Below are 17275 nucleotides of genomic sequence, written 5' to 3' on the forward strand. Positions count from 1 at the left end.
TATTACAGCCAGTCTTTGTTTCGCACGGTTCTTATGCGCATGGATTTCAGTTACTATTGCATAGTTAATAACACCAGCCCCCCCGACAACACAGCTCCAATTTCAGTTACCATCGTATATCGATGTGAGTAAGTGGATAAAGTACTTTGCTGCCAGCCCCCAGTCCACAAATCACTATGAAATAAGAGATGCCTCATGATCAATGGGTAATCACATCGCTTCTTTCACAGTCTTTCATGATTCGCCACTGAGCATCAGTTATTCAGTTCACACACAGACAGCAAAGCGTTTGCTTGTGTTTCCTCCTTGTCTCCCAGTGATAAACCCATGTGACATTTCACAAAAATGGAGGAAGGAAAGAGAGGATGGGCCAAAAAGATGAAAGAGCAACCAGGAGAGGAAAAGCAATAAGGTGGGAAGTGGAATTTGAATTTGCGCATAAATGGAATTAGAGAAGAAATAACAGACTAAGGGATGTTGACACTAGGGCTGTTCAAGACTCTAGATCTGCAGCCAGAGAAATTTTGTGAAGGCAAATTTATTGGCACAATTGAGGAAAGTGACTGTGATGAAAAGAATGAGGTCTCAGAGAAAGCGATGCTACCAAAAATACACATTTAAAGGAACTCTTGGAGATATTTCATGGCACTGAAACCTCAGAGGAAAAAAATTTGGAAGTGGCACCAAACTTAGGAAAGAGAAGGCAATTCTCCAAGGCACAGGGAGGATGCTCACTTAGTATCCTGAGTTAGGCAACGGAAAGAAGGCCAGCCCCGTTCAAACTACTGTCAGTAAGTTTTCACAAAAAAATGAAACACTTTAATTCTCAATGTTTCCGATGTTTGAACTATAGTGTCTTAAATACATACTAGTTTTACTATGTTTTAACTTTCCTATGCACTTATAACCCACAGTAAGAGAGTTTTTAATGTTTTGACAAAAAAATTCAAAGGTCAAGTAACAATTTAGGACCTGTGCACAGGACACGGCCTAGAAAGAAAGAATTGTCTTGAGCACAACAGGACATTTGAACACCCTGTCAGACATTTGTGTAAGGGGAAAAGCATGTTTAAAATTATTTGGTGCTACAACCTAATTCTGCTTCACATAATATTTTGAAATGTTTTCATATACATTGAATTTCTGGGGATGCAACTTCTGTGCAAATTAGGGTGTAATTGTACTTTGAAGCAAGAAGTTTTCTCCATTTTGGAAACTTACATCACTGATGACAAGGCTGCTTATGGACACTGCATTACCCACACATCTTGTCTTCATCAGTCTGAATTTGTACGTCCAAGTCACAGGGATTTATATTTGTGCGCAAGGATCTGACTCCTTCATAACGTCTTCTCTTGGGGTTACACCTGAGCATGCACCTATTGAAAATTATATTTTCTTATAGGTTATTTTCTCCTGTAGATTGCAGGTAAGAGTATTGACTGAATTTTTATAATCGTGTGTGTAGGTAAGCTACGTTATCTATGAATTTTTTTCAAGGTAGTAAAGGGAGTGTTGAAATATTTGTTATAATAAACAGGATATGGGATCTGACAGAGTTGAGAACAACTGGTTTAGAAGGAGACAAGAAGACAAAGGAATTGCTAGAGTGCTGGAGGGGAGAAGAGAAAAAGGAGTGTGCAAGGGTTATTCTATGATGGGGCTGTGAACAAGGAGTCTTCAAGATCAAGAATGTATAATGCTTGGGGGGCTGGCCCCGTGGCCGAGTGGTTAAGTTCGCGTGCTCCGCTGCAGGCGGCCCAGTGTTTCGTTGGTTCGAATCCTGGGCGCGGACATGGCACTGCTCATCAAACCATGCTGAGGCAGCGTCCCACATGCCACAACTAGAAGGACCCACAACGAAGAATATACAACTATGTACCGGAGGGCTTTGGGGAGAAAAAGGAAAAAAACAAAATCTTTAAAAAAAAAAAAAAAAAAGAATGTATAATGCTTAATTTAAAAATCTTTCCTAGTCTCATAGCAGGTTTTGATAAGTGGTACTTTGGAAAATTAAAAAAAAACAAAGGAGAGGCTGGCCCGAGGCCAAGTGGTTAAGTTCACGTGCTCCCCTTCGGCAGCCCAGGCTTTCACTGGTTCAGATTCAGGGTGAGGACATGGCACCACTCATCAGGCCACGTTGAGGCAGCGTCCCACATGCCACAACCAGAAGGACCCACAACTAAAATATACAACTATGTGCTGGGGGGATTTGGGGAGAAAAAGGAAAAAAAAAAAGATTGGCAACAGTTGTTAGCACAGGTACCAATCTTTAAGAAAAAAACCCCAAAAAACCCCCCAAAAACGAAGGAGGCGTATTCCATGGATAGATCAGTCCAGGAGAGAGGGAGGGAATGAAAAAGGAAGGGAGAGAGAGAATTACTTTGGGAAGTGTATTGGTCAGTATAGGCTAGGCTATGTCTTGGTAACAAACAATTCCCAAATCTCAGTGGCTTAAAACAAAATTTTGTTTGCTTCTTGGACATACTCACTACCTGTCCATTGCAGGTGGACAGAGGGCTCTGCTCTCTGTTGCCCTCACTTAGAGGCCCAGGCTGAGAGAGACGTGGTAGACAGAATGGAAAAATTTGGAGGAGTACATTGTTTATGTGTTTTTCCTGGAAGTGACACATGTCATTTTCATTCACAGTCCATTGACAAAGGCAAGGCACACAGTTGTGCTTAATTTCAAGGGGACAGGGAATTGCAATCTTCCCCTAAGCCTGGAAGTAAAAGGAATTTGGATTTGGGTGTAGAATAACGTCTACCAGAAGGAGAGCTGGAACTGAGGTTGGGAGATGGGCAGGAAGAAAAGGAGATGTTACCATGAGAATTGGCCCCAGAATTTGTGGAAATCTTGAGGAGGTCTTTGAACTTCCCACTAAGAACGGTATAGCACATTCAAACAACATTTACATAAAGGCAAGGGTGACCAGCTGACAAGCGGTTACTGTGAATCAAGAATTTGCACTTTCCTCACATTCTACACCCCTCTCCCTCGGCACCCAGACAGCACCACGGACTGCCTGGAGCCCCTTCACCGTAGAGTGAGGAAAATAAATCTTTGGGGTCAATTGACCAGCAGAGTAGTCTCTTCTAGGAAACGCTGGGGTGTTCTTAGCAGGAAGCTGCTGTGCAGAATCAGGAGAAAGGGGGCAACCATCGGGGAGAGTCTGAAAGAATGATCTTAGAAGCGCTACTTTTGGGGGAAAGATTTCAATTTTATTCAAAGTTTCTGTTTTTCTTGTTATTCAGAGGTCTAAACACAGCAGCTTTTGGATGGTACCAATATGCACCTCCAATAGTTAAGAAATTCCCTGGAAATTTTTTCAAAACGTGTCCCCACTAGATGGCGTAAAGCGCTCACCTATTTTAAGCTGATCTAAAGGGCCTTGTGCAAAATAGAGACTAAGAATTTGAGAGTAAAATGCAAACCACGCAGTTGGAGAATATGAACTACTGTGTCACACTAGAATGATAGTATAATAAGGAGCTTTATTGTAGCAGCATGAAATAAACAGACACCTAACATCGCTAGAGGCGTTATGTATTGTTCCTTTCCAACAATATACTCAACTAGCCATGTATTAAAAAGATTATTGGTTGCTTCTGACATACAGTACACTTACACAATGAATATGCAACGGCGATTCACTTGTGAGTGCTATTCAGAAGCTAGACTTACAAAGCAGAAGATGTGGATAGTTATTTACAGTAAAGCAATCAGTCAGTCCAGCCATCAATACTCACTGAATGCTTTCTACACGCAGGGCGTGTCGTTAGACTCTCCACGGGGCCTGGGGCAGTGTAGGAGAGTGGTTACGAGCATGGTCTTCGGGGCCAGATAGCCTGAGTCTGTACCCTTAGTTTCTACCACTTCTTAGCTATAGCCTTGGGAAAGTCACTTGACCTCTCTGTGCCTCGGTTTCCTTATCTGTAAAATGGGAATAATAATACCCACCTCACGGGGTAATTGTGAACAGTCAGTCTTTGTAAAGCCCTTCAAATCCTGCCTGAAACAACACAAGTGCTAGTCCTCATGATCGTTATTACAACCTGATTCTTCACTTTACAGAGGAACTCACTGTGGGATTCAACTGAACAGAAATGTGGCAAGTAACCTGCTAAATATAAGACTTGGTGCTGGGCACTGCGGCAAATCACAGGCTATGAGAATGCGGAAGGCCTGGTCTCTGCCTTCGGGAATCTAGGGATTTCATAGAAGAGATGAGATTACACGAATAACTCAACCATGAAGAAACAGAGAGTGATACTGGAGACCCTGACAATCTGGATATGGGAAGCAGCATTTGAGTACAGCTTCCCAAAATGGGAAGGGGTGCAGTGGATGGGAGCATGGGGGAGGCATTCTCAGTGGAAGGAGTAGCATGAACAAAGACTGGCAAACAGGGCCACCCGGACAAGTCCGCTGGATCTAGAGAAGGATCTGGAGACGGCTGGAGTGAATGAAGCTTGGAGGCCGGCAGTAGAGCATGCATAGAGAGAGAGTGGGCATGGACCATCCTGCTGGCCTGTGGTTGCCCTGCTAGTCTATTCCGTAGGCAACAAGGCAGACAGAGTGGGCTCCTTACTCGGCAGCCATTTCTCCTTCTTCCTGGCCAACAAGACCCAGGTTTCATTCAAGGAGGCAACGAACCCCATCCCAGGTGATGAATCATGATTGGCCAATACCTATCACAGTAATTTGATGCTGCCTTACCATCTATTGGACTTCCCTCCCTCCTTGCAGCTGGGAGTTGCCTCGTGACCCAGTTCTAGCGATAAGACATAAGGGGAAGTCATCTGGGCTGCTTCTGAGAAAGTGTTTGCTTTCTTGATAAAAAGAATGGACAGAGTTAGAGAGTCTCTCCTCTCCCTTTGCTGTCTTAAGTATGTTACAACGTCTGCAGCTACAACCATCTCCTTGAGACCTGGAGGTGACAAGGAAGAGGATGAAAGACCGACACAAAGCAGACAGATAAAAGGAAGAAGGGTCCTGGATGGGAGAGTTGAATCCATGGTGGCCACACTCTCGGTTTGGAATTCTCGTTCAGTGAACAATGAGCACCATTACGAAGCTGGACGCTGTCCCTCAGGCATTCTGTTACATGCAGCCAAACACATCCTGTCTGGTGGAATTAAGGTTTTCTTTTAAAAAAATTCTTATTCTGAAAAATTTCAAGGCAAAATAAAAGAAAAAAAAAAAAGACTAGCATTAGTGCCTATGATGAACACTTTTCTCAGAAAACAGATTTCCACTATTTACTTATTTTCTCTTCGTCTTCACCCCAGCATGCTTGTACTTGTTGCAAACTTCTTGTTCCAAGTTATCCTGAGTGTCAGTCCACCATATTAGTGCCGTTGGAGTACGGAGAAGTTGGTTTTTGTCTTTTGAAAATAATTTTTTTAAAAATTCAGTTGAAATTCATATAACATAAAATTAGCCATTTTAAAGTGAATGATTTGGTGGCATTTAGCACATTCACTTCTATTGAGAGTGGGGAAGCTTAATGGAAGATTCAGAAGTAAATGTTGGGAACTCCCACAGTTCCTGGGTTATATGCTTGGTCTTGCGGTAAGCTGGGGAGCCCTCCGTAGGGGTGGGTGGGTCTCTTTTCTCTTCTCCCACCTTCCTCTTGTCCTCATCCCTTCACCAGGCACGTCCACAGGGAGAGAGACGAGATGTGAGGGCCAGGGAGGAACACAGAGTGTTGTGATGGTTAATTTTATGTGTCAACTTGCCTGGGCCACGGTGCCCAGATATTTGGTCAAGTATTATTTCGGATGCTTCCTTGAGGATGTTTTGGATGAGATTAGCATTTAAATTGGTGAGCTTTGAGTAAAGCAGGTTGCGTGCCATAATGTGGGTGGGCCTCGTCCAATCAGTGGAAGGTCTGACTAGAACAAAGATTGACCTTCTGTGAGCAAGAGAGAATTCTTCAGCAGACGGTCTTCAGATTCCAACTGCAACATGCCCCTGAGTCTCACTCTGCAGATTTGGGACTCACCAAGGCTCCACAACGGTGTGAGCCAATTCCTTACAGTAAATCTCTCTCTTATATATACGCATCCTGTTAGTTCTGTTTTCTGGAGGACACTGACTAATGCAGGTATCCTGTGAATGGGGCTGACTTTGTTTCTCTCTTGAACAGGCTGTTAGGATGCTTTCTTCACGGGGGACTCTCCAACTGCAAATGCCTTGGCAGAGGCCATGTGTGCTGCAGCTGCTTAGAGCGCCTCCCTCAGCGCTGGCTTCCTGCTGTCTACCCCCTTCTATCAGGATCATGTTGATCGTCTCCATGCAGTCCTCTTGCAGGAAGCCCCATGACCCCATGCCAGCTGCCTCTGCAGGATTCTCCTCTACTCCCCAGAACGTACACACATGCATCCGGGGCAATGGGCACTTCACCCCTCAGATCGCCTTCTCCCCTCACAGATGGCTTCCGCCAACCTCTTGGGGAGGGGAGACAGCAGGATGTACCAGACAACTTTCCCCAAGGGGTCCCTTACCTCAGTCTTTCCAGCATCAACCCTTGAGGAGGGTGATGGGTGAAGGGGCACAAAGCTGGTTGAGGGGCACATCTTTACAAGACCTGCGTGGGGAGGGAGTGTGGCACTCATTTCACAACAGGGTACGGCGTATCATTTCATCCTTGATCTTCGAAAGAGCCCTGGTAGGAGATACTCCTCTTTCCTCTCTCCCTGGAAGTGCAAAGTGCAGGCTTTAGGACAGGATACCAAGTCGATATTCAGAGGGTGTGATAGGCTGAATAACAGCCCCTCCCCAAATCACACGCCCTAATTCCCCGACCTGTGAATGTGTTACCTTACATGTCGAAAGGGATTTTGCAGGTGTGACTAAGTTAAGGACCTTGAGATGAGGAAATTATCCTGGATGATGGGGGGGGGGGGCAGGTGCAATGTAATCATGAGGGTGCCTGGAAGAAAAAGAGGAGGGCAGGAGGGTCAGAGTCAGGGTGGAGATGTGACGATGGAAGCAGAGGTTGGAGTGACGTGGGACTGTGTGCAATGCAGGTGGCCTCTAAAACCTGGCAAAGGCAAGAAAATGAAGTCTCCCCTAGAACCTCGAGAAGGAACGCAGCCCTGCCGACCGACTTCAGAACCTCAGAGCTGTAAGAAAATACATTTGTGTTGTAATAAGCCACTAACTTTGTGGTCAATTGTCACAGCAGCCAAAGGAGATTGATACAGACATTCTCCTGGGGCATCTGCCACTAATAAATATATAATTTATGCATAATACAAATATATCATAGAAAATGATGTTTCCTTGCTGTGATTACAAAATTATCTTAGGGGATGTATATTCGTTTTCCTACACAAAAGGTAGTAAAACCATGGCAGTGTAAAAATAAAAAAGATACTCCATTACAAGATTAAATTACACCACCAGTGACATTTCTATGATATATTTAGTGACTTTGCAAAATGAGAATAGAGTCTAACAAAGATCAAATATTCAGTAAAAACACAGCAGCCGTATGAGGAAATGTAAGCTAAGTATCTGTTTCGAGGTTCAGAGAGTCATGAATTTCTTAAATCTCAGCTCCACCATTTTTAACTCCGTCACCTGGAGAATTACTTCACTGTCCTGTAGTCATATTTTTGTCTGTGTGTTGGAGATTGTCCTGAGAAGAAAATAAGATGTGGCAAGAGCGACACTTAGCACAATGTTGGCATATGGTTGTGTTATGAGAAGCAAGTCAGGTTTCCACCTTGTGTTTATAAAGTTATCTTAGCAAGACTCTTGATAGAAGGGGCACACTACTGGGATTTCCATTTAAATGGTGGTAAACGATGGCAATATTTTTTAAAACGATAGTCCATTGGACAGTTAAATTATATAAGAGGCAGAGCTGAGAAATGCCCTGTAGAGTAGGATTGCATTGGCCAACAGTCTCCTCTATTAGATGTCATATCTACTTGCCAGAAAACATCAAGAAAAGCAAGGAAAGACCCTTCTCTCCTTTCCCTGGCCCCTCCACCACTGAGAATCCCATTGTCCACAAGGACATAGGGTACAATAAACTCTATTTTTTAACTCTTATTTTATTTTGAGATGACTATAGTTTCACAGGAAGTTGCAAAAAAGAGGACATAGGTCCCATGTACACTTCACTTGCTTCCCCACTGGTAATGTCTTACGTAACTATGGCATAGTACCAAAATTAGGGAAATTTTCCTGGGTTCAATCCACTGACTTACTCAGATTTCATCACTTTTACATGCACTTGTGTGTGTGTGTGTGTGTGTGTGTGTGTGTGTGTTTAGTTCTATGCAATTTTATCCATATGTAGATTTATATAGCTAACACTACAGCCAAACACAGAACTGCTCCCGCACCACAAAGATGCCCCTTGAGACGCTGGCCCTTTACAGTCACCCCCAATCCCTCCCTCCTTCAGCCCTAAACCCTGGAGAACACCAATTTCTTCTCTATTTCTACAACTTTGTTATTTTGAGAATGTTATACACATGGAATGATACAGTATGTAACCTTTCTGGATGGACTTTTTTCACTCAGCATAAAGCCCTTGAGATCTGTCTGAGTTGTTGCGTGTCTCAATCCTATGATCCTTTTCATTGCTGAGTAGTATTCCACGGCTGAATGTACCATGATTTGTTTCACCATTTACCCACTGAAGAACATCTGGTTTTTTTCCAATTTTTTTTCCTTTACAAATAAAGCTGCTATGAATATTCATGCACACATTTTTGTGTGGACATAGGTTTTTATTTCTTTGGGATAAATGCCCAGGAGTGGGATTCCTGGTAAGTATATATTCACTTTTGTTTTTTCAAGAAACTGTCAAACTATTTTCCAAAGTGGCCGTATAATTTTACACTTCCACCCTCAATTCTGATAGATCCAGTTTTTTTCACATCTTTGCCAGAGTTTGGTATTGTCACCTTTTTTAATTTTCGTCATTCCAATAGGTGTTTGGTGACATTTCATTGCAGTTTTAATTTGCATTTCCCTAATATTTATTGATGTCAAACATCTTTTCAAGACTTTATTTGCCATCTTTATGTCCATGACTTTTGTTCATTTTTCAATCGGATTGCTTATTTATAGTTGGGTTTGGAGAATTCCTTATATATCAAGGCCCCATCTCCTAATACCTTCACGCTGGGAGTCAGGTCTTCAATATATTCATTTTGGGGGGACACGAACATTCAGCCCATAATGCAGGTGATGACCGAGGACCAGTCGCCCCTCTCTCATACCCCCCAACCCATTCCCTAGTGACTTGATGGAGCTTAGAACCAGTCCAACGGATACATGGGAAGGAAAAGAATCCTTAGTTGATTGATAAAACAATAATTTGATTTTAAAAAATCACATGGATGGTTTATCATGAATTGGCAAGAATAAAGTTCGTTCTAATGAAATAGAACTTTGGAATAACCTTGAGATGTAGCGGTGAAGGGGATAACATAGTTTTGTTCAGTGAGTCTGCACCTGCAAGAGCTAAGCCTGCGCCACGTGTTACATAGACCAGAGGCTCTCTCCCTCGCTAGCCAGGCAACAAGCCTAGGAGCGCCATGAGAAAAGCTGATGACAGCTTTCTTGTTAGGTCTTGATTTCACGCAGTGGGATATACCTCTTGGCATCAACCACAAAACCAACACTGTTCTTGCTTTAGTCAAAATCCTTCCAAAGACACACCTGTGGCTTTCAGTGAAAGCTCTCTGGACATCTCCCAACATCTGTCTGGGAAGAATCTGGCAAGTCTTCAGGGAGAAAACAAACCCCGTGGATTGACTTCAGGTTTTGCTGGCTTCTCTGCCTCCACGCCTTGGAGTCAAAGAAAGCAGCAGGGTGGGGCATTCATATCGGGTACTGAGGTAGGTTGAACTGGACCTCCATCCCTGTCACAGCATCAGCAAATCCTCGGTGCTATCCCAAGTCTTCTGTGGTCCCAGGTGAAAGCTCAGAAAACTAGGCCGCCACTTGCTGCTCTAGGAACCCTTCCAAAAGAAGATAAAAATGATCCTTCACTTCGCACTGAGATCGTTCAGTGTCTAACGAGCATTTCTGCAGGGACAAACCATTGCTCAACTGACAAATATTTCTTCAGAACTGTTTGCTGGCTTTGCTTTAAACATTGATGCAGATGCAGAAGAGTAAAGACAGCCATTTACCGTTAACGCTGAAGAGTGAAGAACTGGCTTTGACTTTTTTTTCATGCACCTTTAGGAAATAAGACAAAATTAATGCTTATGGTGACTTCCAATGACCTCGGGGATATTAAAAACATATTACTACATATAAACCTTAAAACTTTTCAAGGGAGGGGGATGTTTTTAGCTTGTGTGTTTGGAGAAAGACAGTAGCAGTTTCTGCGAGCAGATTTTTTGGGGAAAGATCCTTGAAGGGGCAAGAGTCTCTGGGATAGTAAAACAGAGGTCGGAGTGAGCATGTCGATGGCTTAGAACTTTCTTCTGTCACCATGTAGAACTCAAGTCTATCAGGAATCTAAAACTCCAAGAGAAGACTAAGTACCACATAGAGTGTTATATTGAGGGTCTAAAACTCAGTCATTTCTGCCCAGTTCTTGTCAATATAACTCTCACAAAGATGAATAAGTAATAAAAAGGGATAATTGCGGGCTAAAATGTTTTTGGCAATTGAGGAGTCAATATTATGTTTTTCTTGGAAAATATTCACCTCCAGAGAGGGAAGCGCTTTGACCAAGGTCTCGCATCCCGTCAGTGGTCGTGCAGATTGGGGTTGTCACAATGCCCAATGAAATCCACATGAAAAGCGTACCATTCTAACAGAGTCCTCTTTACTTATTCAATAAATATTTCTCACGCTCTCAAGCTCCGATGACATGCTGGATGCTGACAAGGCGTACAGAGACGAATAGAACATGGAGCCTGCCCTCCACTGGGTGTTGGTTTAGTGAGAAAGATAGATATCTGGACAAAGAGATGAGGGCTCTCTTCAGGGCATGAATAGCATTTAGCAACCTGATGAGGACCCTGGAGAAAGTGACATTTGCAGCACTGGGTGTGGAGTCAATGGGAGGCATTCCTGAAAAGAGAAGGATCCATGCAAACAAGGAGGCAAGAAAGAATAAGAGAGTGTTTAGGAAGCAAGAAGCAATTGAGTGTGTGTGGGGGGTGTGTGTGTGTGTGCGTGCACGTGTCCGGGGACTCCCAGGAGGTGAAGCTGGCAGTGAGGAGTACGGCTCCCTGCCATTGTATCTATTGAGATTAGTGTTTATACAACAAGCCCAAGTGAGATCATCTGATAAGAGAGACCTCAGGAGTCAGCTTTACCATTATTAGTATTATTGTTTTGTTATAGCTAGAATTTTAAATTAATTGATTAATCTGCAATAGGTAGTACATTCACAGTGTTCAAAAATCAAATATTAAACATAAAACCCAAATCCCTCCCTTCTTCTGGTGGATTCCACCCTGTTCCTATTCTCTCACCATTCTTTCTTTTTTTAGGTCAATTTTTATTTTTTTTTTTAAGGAAGATTAGCCCTGAGCTAACTACTGCCAGTCCTCCTCTTTTTTGCTGAGGAAGCCTGGCCCTGAGCTAACATTCGTGCCCATCTTCCTGTACTTTATATGTGGGATGCCTGCCACAGCATGGCGTGCCTAGCAGTGCCGTGTCCACACCTGGGATCCGAACCAGCGAACCCTGGGCCACCGAGAAGCGGAAGGTGCGAACTTAACCACTGTGCCATCGGGCCGGCCCCTCTCTCACCTTTCTAACATCCCCAAACACTTTTCTTCATTGTTCATATTTCTTAGAATTTCTTTATGCAAATACAAGCAATTATGAATATGCCTTCTTATCCTCTTCCTTTCTTATGTTAAAGACAGGACATACTACATTTGGTCTTTTTTCTTAGTTTTATAATACATTGGATATCTTTCTCTATCAGTATATAGAAAGCTTCCTCATCCTTTCTTCCAGCTCATAGCATCACATAATACTTAACCAGACTCCTATTAAGGAGCTTCTGGGTTGTTTCCGATCTCTGGGAATTACAAACCATGCTGTAATGAATAACCTTATACCTACATCATTTTGTATGTGAGCAGGATTATTTTATGACAAATTCCCTAAAGTGGGTTTGATGGGTCAAAGTGTCAACAGATGTGCAGATTTGATAGAAATTGCTGCCAGAAGCTTACATTCTTTTGGCTTTTAATTATTAGGCGTTTCACATAAGTCTACAGAGCTTTCTACACATATAGCTGTAGACTGGTTACATGGTCGCTTAGCCCAGATGAACTTTTTTCTTTTTTCCATAGAGGAGCACTCATGGCTCTTTATTGGTGTCTGAAGAAGAGGTGGCCGCAGCCTTCAAGGCTAAGACAAGGAGGGGAGAGGCTGCTCTCCCCAGCCTCAATACCAAGAGACACTCCTCTGTTTCTGAGTCTCCCAGAGCCCCATCACCTCCATCGTCTCCTCCTCCAGTGTCTTTAGATGGGGTGCATGGGTTCTTTCTAGAGCATCTTCCACTGACGTGTCTTTGGGGCCATCAGTCCATGTTCCAGGGACAATACTGTCAGCTCTGGAAAATTCAGGTTTGGGGACAATGCTTCCTGACCTTGTGGAGACTCGTATCTGCTCTCCTGCCTCAGTGGGTCTCCATTCCACCTCAGTGGGTTTCCTGTCCACAGGATCCACAAATTTAACCTGGCGGGGGAGCAAGGGTGCTTCGCTGGGCATCATGGTTCCCCAGTAATCCTTGGTCTCACCAACATAGTGGTAATGTGCGTTCAGCCCCTCCGGGACCACCCCGTTCATCTTCAGCATCCTAGATACGAAAGCCTGGAGTCCACAGCACTGATGTCATTAAAAAGTACTTGTGTTCAGCTCCTCACATTATACGATTCATAATGGGAGCAAGCATGGGTAACAGAAATACTAACAATTTTTATAATTTCTAGGTATATGGTACAATGTTCCCGGGGTGTGTGGGAAGGATTTCTGAATCATCTGGAAGGTTTTTCAAACAGCATGTTTCCCCTTCAACACCTTCCTAGGGTTCTGGTTCACCATTCTCCTCCACCCCCCACCCCCTGACCCCAACATACACACCTCCTCTGGGGACATACTCTTTTCACTCTCCCACCCAAGGGCCCACAGTGAGACGCTGTCATTGATGGGAGTGATAAAACCCTTAGAGCAAAGGATAGTTCCTTAAAGTTAAAAAAAAAATCAGCTTTATGAAAAAAATGTACCACAATGCCTCCACTTTTCTCCTTTTGCAAAAAGCTGGAGAAAATGTTGTCATGAGTCTCACCGGTCAGCAGATTTGCAACTGGGGACCACTGCATTCTCCTCTCCCATCTTTCGACTCAAGAAAATTCTACAGGTAACTCCCCAAACTGGAATGTTTTCCCCAGGTTTTTGTGTTATTTCCCCAATGCCATTTTCCACCCTGGTACCCTCTCCTTCCACTGCCTCCCTAATGTTCTCTCTTCTCCATCTGAATTTCACAATCTGAATAACAGAATAATTTCCTCTTCCTCCATGAAGCCTTCTCTCATTATTTTAGTCCACAATTGCAATCTCGCCCTTCTCTCCACTTAGCATCTCATGACTGAGCTCAAATTGTGTTCAGTTTGTTGGTTCCACCTTCATATCTAAATGGCAAATTCTTCCAGGTCATGGGCCGTGTCTAAAACTTCTGGCACATAGCTGGCACAGGGCCACATAATAGCAGATATGCACTCTTTCAATCATCCATCAAACACACGGCATGTCTCCTAGATTCCAGGCCACGTGTCTGAGCTTGAGACAGTCCTTCCCCAGGAGGAGTCAGAGTCAATTTGGGTCTCAAATCTGGAAACGGATAATTAAAATAAAATCCAATAAGTGTTACACCTTGTGAAGAGTTCACAAATTCAGCAAATGATCCATCAGAAGAAGTGAGAAAGCTGCATTCTCTATTTCCTCTTTCGCAAATCTTCTCTCTGGATAAAACTCAAGGGTTGGTAAAATAGGTGAAAAGTGGCTATAACTAGACTCCCAAGTTATCCTGGGCCCCTGAGAAATCGCGGAGCCAAGGCCAAAGGGAATCCATTTCCTCCCCAGTCCCTTTGATTAAGAAGAAAAAGAAGACGAATTGGTAAGAAACTGTAGCCATTGTGCAAAGCTGCCAGCGGTCCAAGAAAAACACAAGGCCACGTAAGTAGATAAAAAAGGTGAGACCAAGGAGGGGAGAAGAGCTGGCTCTGAGTGGAACAATGATCTCACAGACACTCGGGAAGGAGCTTGGCTGAGGGAGGGACCGAAGCAGGAGCTCAGAGCACTTGGGGAGGGCTGGAACCTCAGAGCAGCTGGGCAGAGGAAGCAGGGGGCCAAAGAAGAGGAGAAGAAAACAGAAGGACAGCTTGCCTTTTCCTCTTCAGTCTCAGCCGTGGCTAGCTCGGCCGTGGCTTTCTGCCCACCAACTGGCAGTTTCAAGTGGGAGACCAGGATAAAGCCCCTGTCTCTAATGAGTCTGCTTCTAAGATTTCGGGACACTTGGCCCATCCTTCAGTTACTCAGGGAGCCATTTCCCAGCAAGAGCTCTCACAGAGGGCCTCTCCAGCCCGGGCTGCACAGCCCCTGCTCAGTCTTGTACCCTGGAGCCCATGCTACAGAGCCATGGACTCAGAGTCTGTCAGTGAACACCCGGGTCCTTGCCCAGATTCACCACTAACTGGCATGTGGTCCTGCGCCAGCCCCTTGGGGAGTCTTGTTGTAAACACCAGGATTGGGTTAGATGTCCTCTAGGGTCTTTTGCAGCTTTGAGGTGCTAGGAGTTCAATAGTCTCAAACTGGAAAATCAGCTCCTCCTGGAGGTGAGATCAGAAACATGGCGCCAAAGGACAAACGTGTGGGGATGCCTCAGCCCTTTTTGGGGGAGATAATTTTTTTCATCCTTATTTATAAGGCCAGTATAAATCATTGCCTATGCTTGTGAACAGTTTCAGAAAAGCTGCACTGGGTCTTATTTTTATCAGACCTATCTGGTTTTCCAAGACCACATCTGTTGGGTCCTAGAAATGCTCAGATGTCACAGAGAAGCCTAGGCTACTACAGTTGGCAAATCCTGGGAAGTTCAGAAACTCTCTACAGCCATGTAGCTGGAGAGCGGCCAAGTCTGGACTATAGCCAGCCCTCCGCTTCCCCAGCAGGGCCAGCTCAGGCCTCCCCTCTCCTAATTCCATCATCAAATGTTCACGAAGTGCGAGCCATATATTTCGCACAGTACTAGAGGTTGTGGAAGAAGCTTGTCCTCAGGGAACTTCTGTTCCAACTGGAGAATAAAATAAATGTTCACAACGCAGTAGCATGAGCCATGGTCCAGGGTAGAGCTGACGAGTCCTACAACACGAAGAAAAGAAAACTCACTTTTCCTACCATTGGGCCTCTGCAGAAACTACTTAGGACACATTAGGAAAAAGAGCAGACAGAAGGCCAAAACCAGAGTTGAGGAGGAGAGGGGCTAGGTAGAAGGGGAGGAAAATGATGTGGTCCCAGTTCTGCTGGAGGATTGAAATAATAGTAGCTGTTATTATCCCCTTTCAAATGACCTGCCTTTGTCCAAATTAAACATTCACATGAGAAATGTTCACAGTGAATCTAAAGGAAAAGATCAGATTACGTAACAGTATCAACAGTGTGATTTTCACAAGGAGGCATTTCTTTTGGGAGGGGAGATAGGCAAACCTTAACTCAAGAAGATTTGGGACTATGCTTAGTTAAAAATGAGAGTGTGTGCACGTGGTTGTACACTGCAAAGTTTCTCAGTCGGCCCAGAGCACAGGACACACTTGTAAACTCACGGCTGGATTGTGTTAGAGAACAAAAAATAAAAATCCTTTGATTTTCTTCAAAGCTCTCCTTTACCAGTGGTTTTGTTTAGAAACCTTGCTGGACCGGCTACACTTCCTTCTTGTCGGTTGCATGTTTTTTTAATTAATCAGTGGTTAGGCTATTCAGTGACTAGCTGTACTGACAAGGATTCTCTTTTCCTTTATTTCACAGTAGCAGCATGATTTTTCCCCCCTCTTCTAATGTCTTTGTTGAACAAACAGCATTTCAACAGGAGTAAATAAAGTATTTTAAGAAGAGATATCACCACAAATGAACACACCCACCACCCACTGTTTTCATTTTTCATGTTTTTTTCCTCTTTCTTGTGTCCATGCTTATGGATTTTTACCTAATTAAAATCATACTGTTGATACAGTAACGTAATCTGATTTTTTCCTTTAGATTACACTGTGAACATTTTCTGTGTTTCCACAGACGTCACGATTATTATTTAACGGCTGTATAATATTCCACAGGATGGACGCTCCATTATTTGAGTTAGCCATTTCCCTGTTTCTGGACATTGAGATTGTCGCCAACCTCTCACTGTTATTGAGCTCATCCATTAAGAGTCAATTGTTACAGAGACATAAAGAATGCCTTTGAGGCGATTGTCTTCTGGAGGATGAAATACGCAGCTCCAGCTACATTGTGTTTGTACCAGATAAAAAGATGGCGCCCGGACTATAAAGGGCCCTGTGTGGATGGTTGGCAGACAGCAATTTTTCCTATGTCAGGACAGAACTATCACAAATAGTTTGTAACTGACACACACAATGACATTCATTTTCATGATTAATTACCAAAAAATTAGAAGTACTACTACATGGTGCCAATTCTAGCTTCCTCTTTTCTGTCTTCTTACGCCAGAATTGCATAAAAGGGGCCGACATTGCCAGCACTTTCTGCATTAGACTGCTAATTAGCATCCCTTAATTTGGCTTCTGAGCATCAGTGACAGATGCCAAGAGGAATGTGCGGTTCTCTGGGCAGAAAGAAGAAGGCCTCTTGTTGGCTCTAGGCTAGCAGGTGTCAGGGGTACATCTAGCAGGTGTGTGTCAGGGGCGGGTAGATATAGCAGCTGGGGGGCACGGTATACATAGCAGGTGAGGAAGGTGGGCTGGGTACTGAGGGTCACTGGCTATTCCCATGTCCTCCTGAGACAGGAATGAAGCGAGTCCATGAAGAAGCATTTCACACCTTGCAGGAGAGGGAGGAAGGTTTGGGATGGGGTTGGCAGGGGTCACACGCGCTGGATGGAGAAGGCAGCGGCCAAGAAGGCTACTGCGGTAATCCCGGCGAGGAGGGCGGGGCTGCAGGGCGGGCGGGAGGGGACCGCGGGGCGAGCTGCGGCGGGGCAGCGGGGACCCGGGGCGGCGCGGGGCGGCGCGGGGCGGGGCCCGGAGGGGG

This window comes from Equus przewalskii, chromosome 30 (assembly GCF_037783145.1).
Source record: "Equus przewalskii isolate Varuska chromosome 30, EquPr2, whole genome shotgun sequence".
NCBI lineage: Eukaryota > Metazoa > Chordata > Mammalia > Perissodactyla > Equidae > Equus > Equus przewalskii.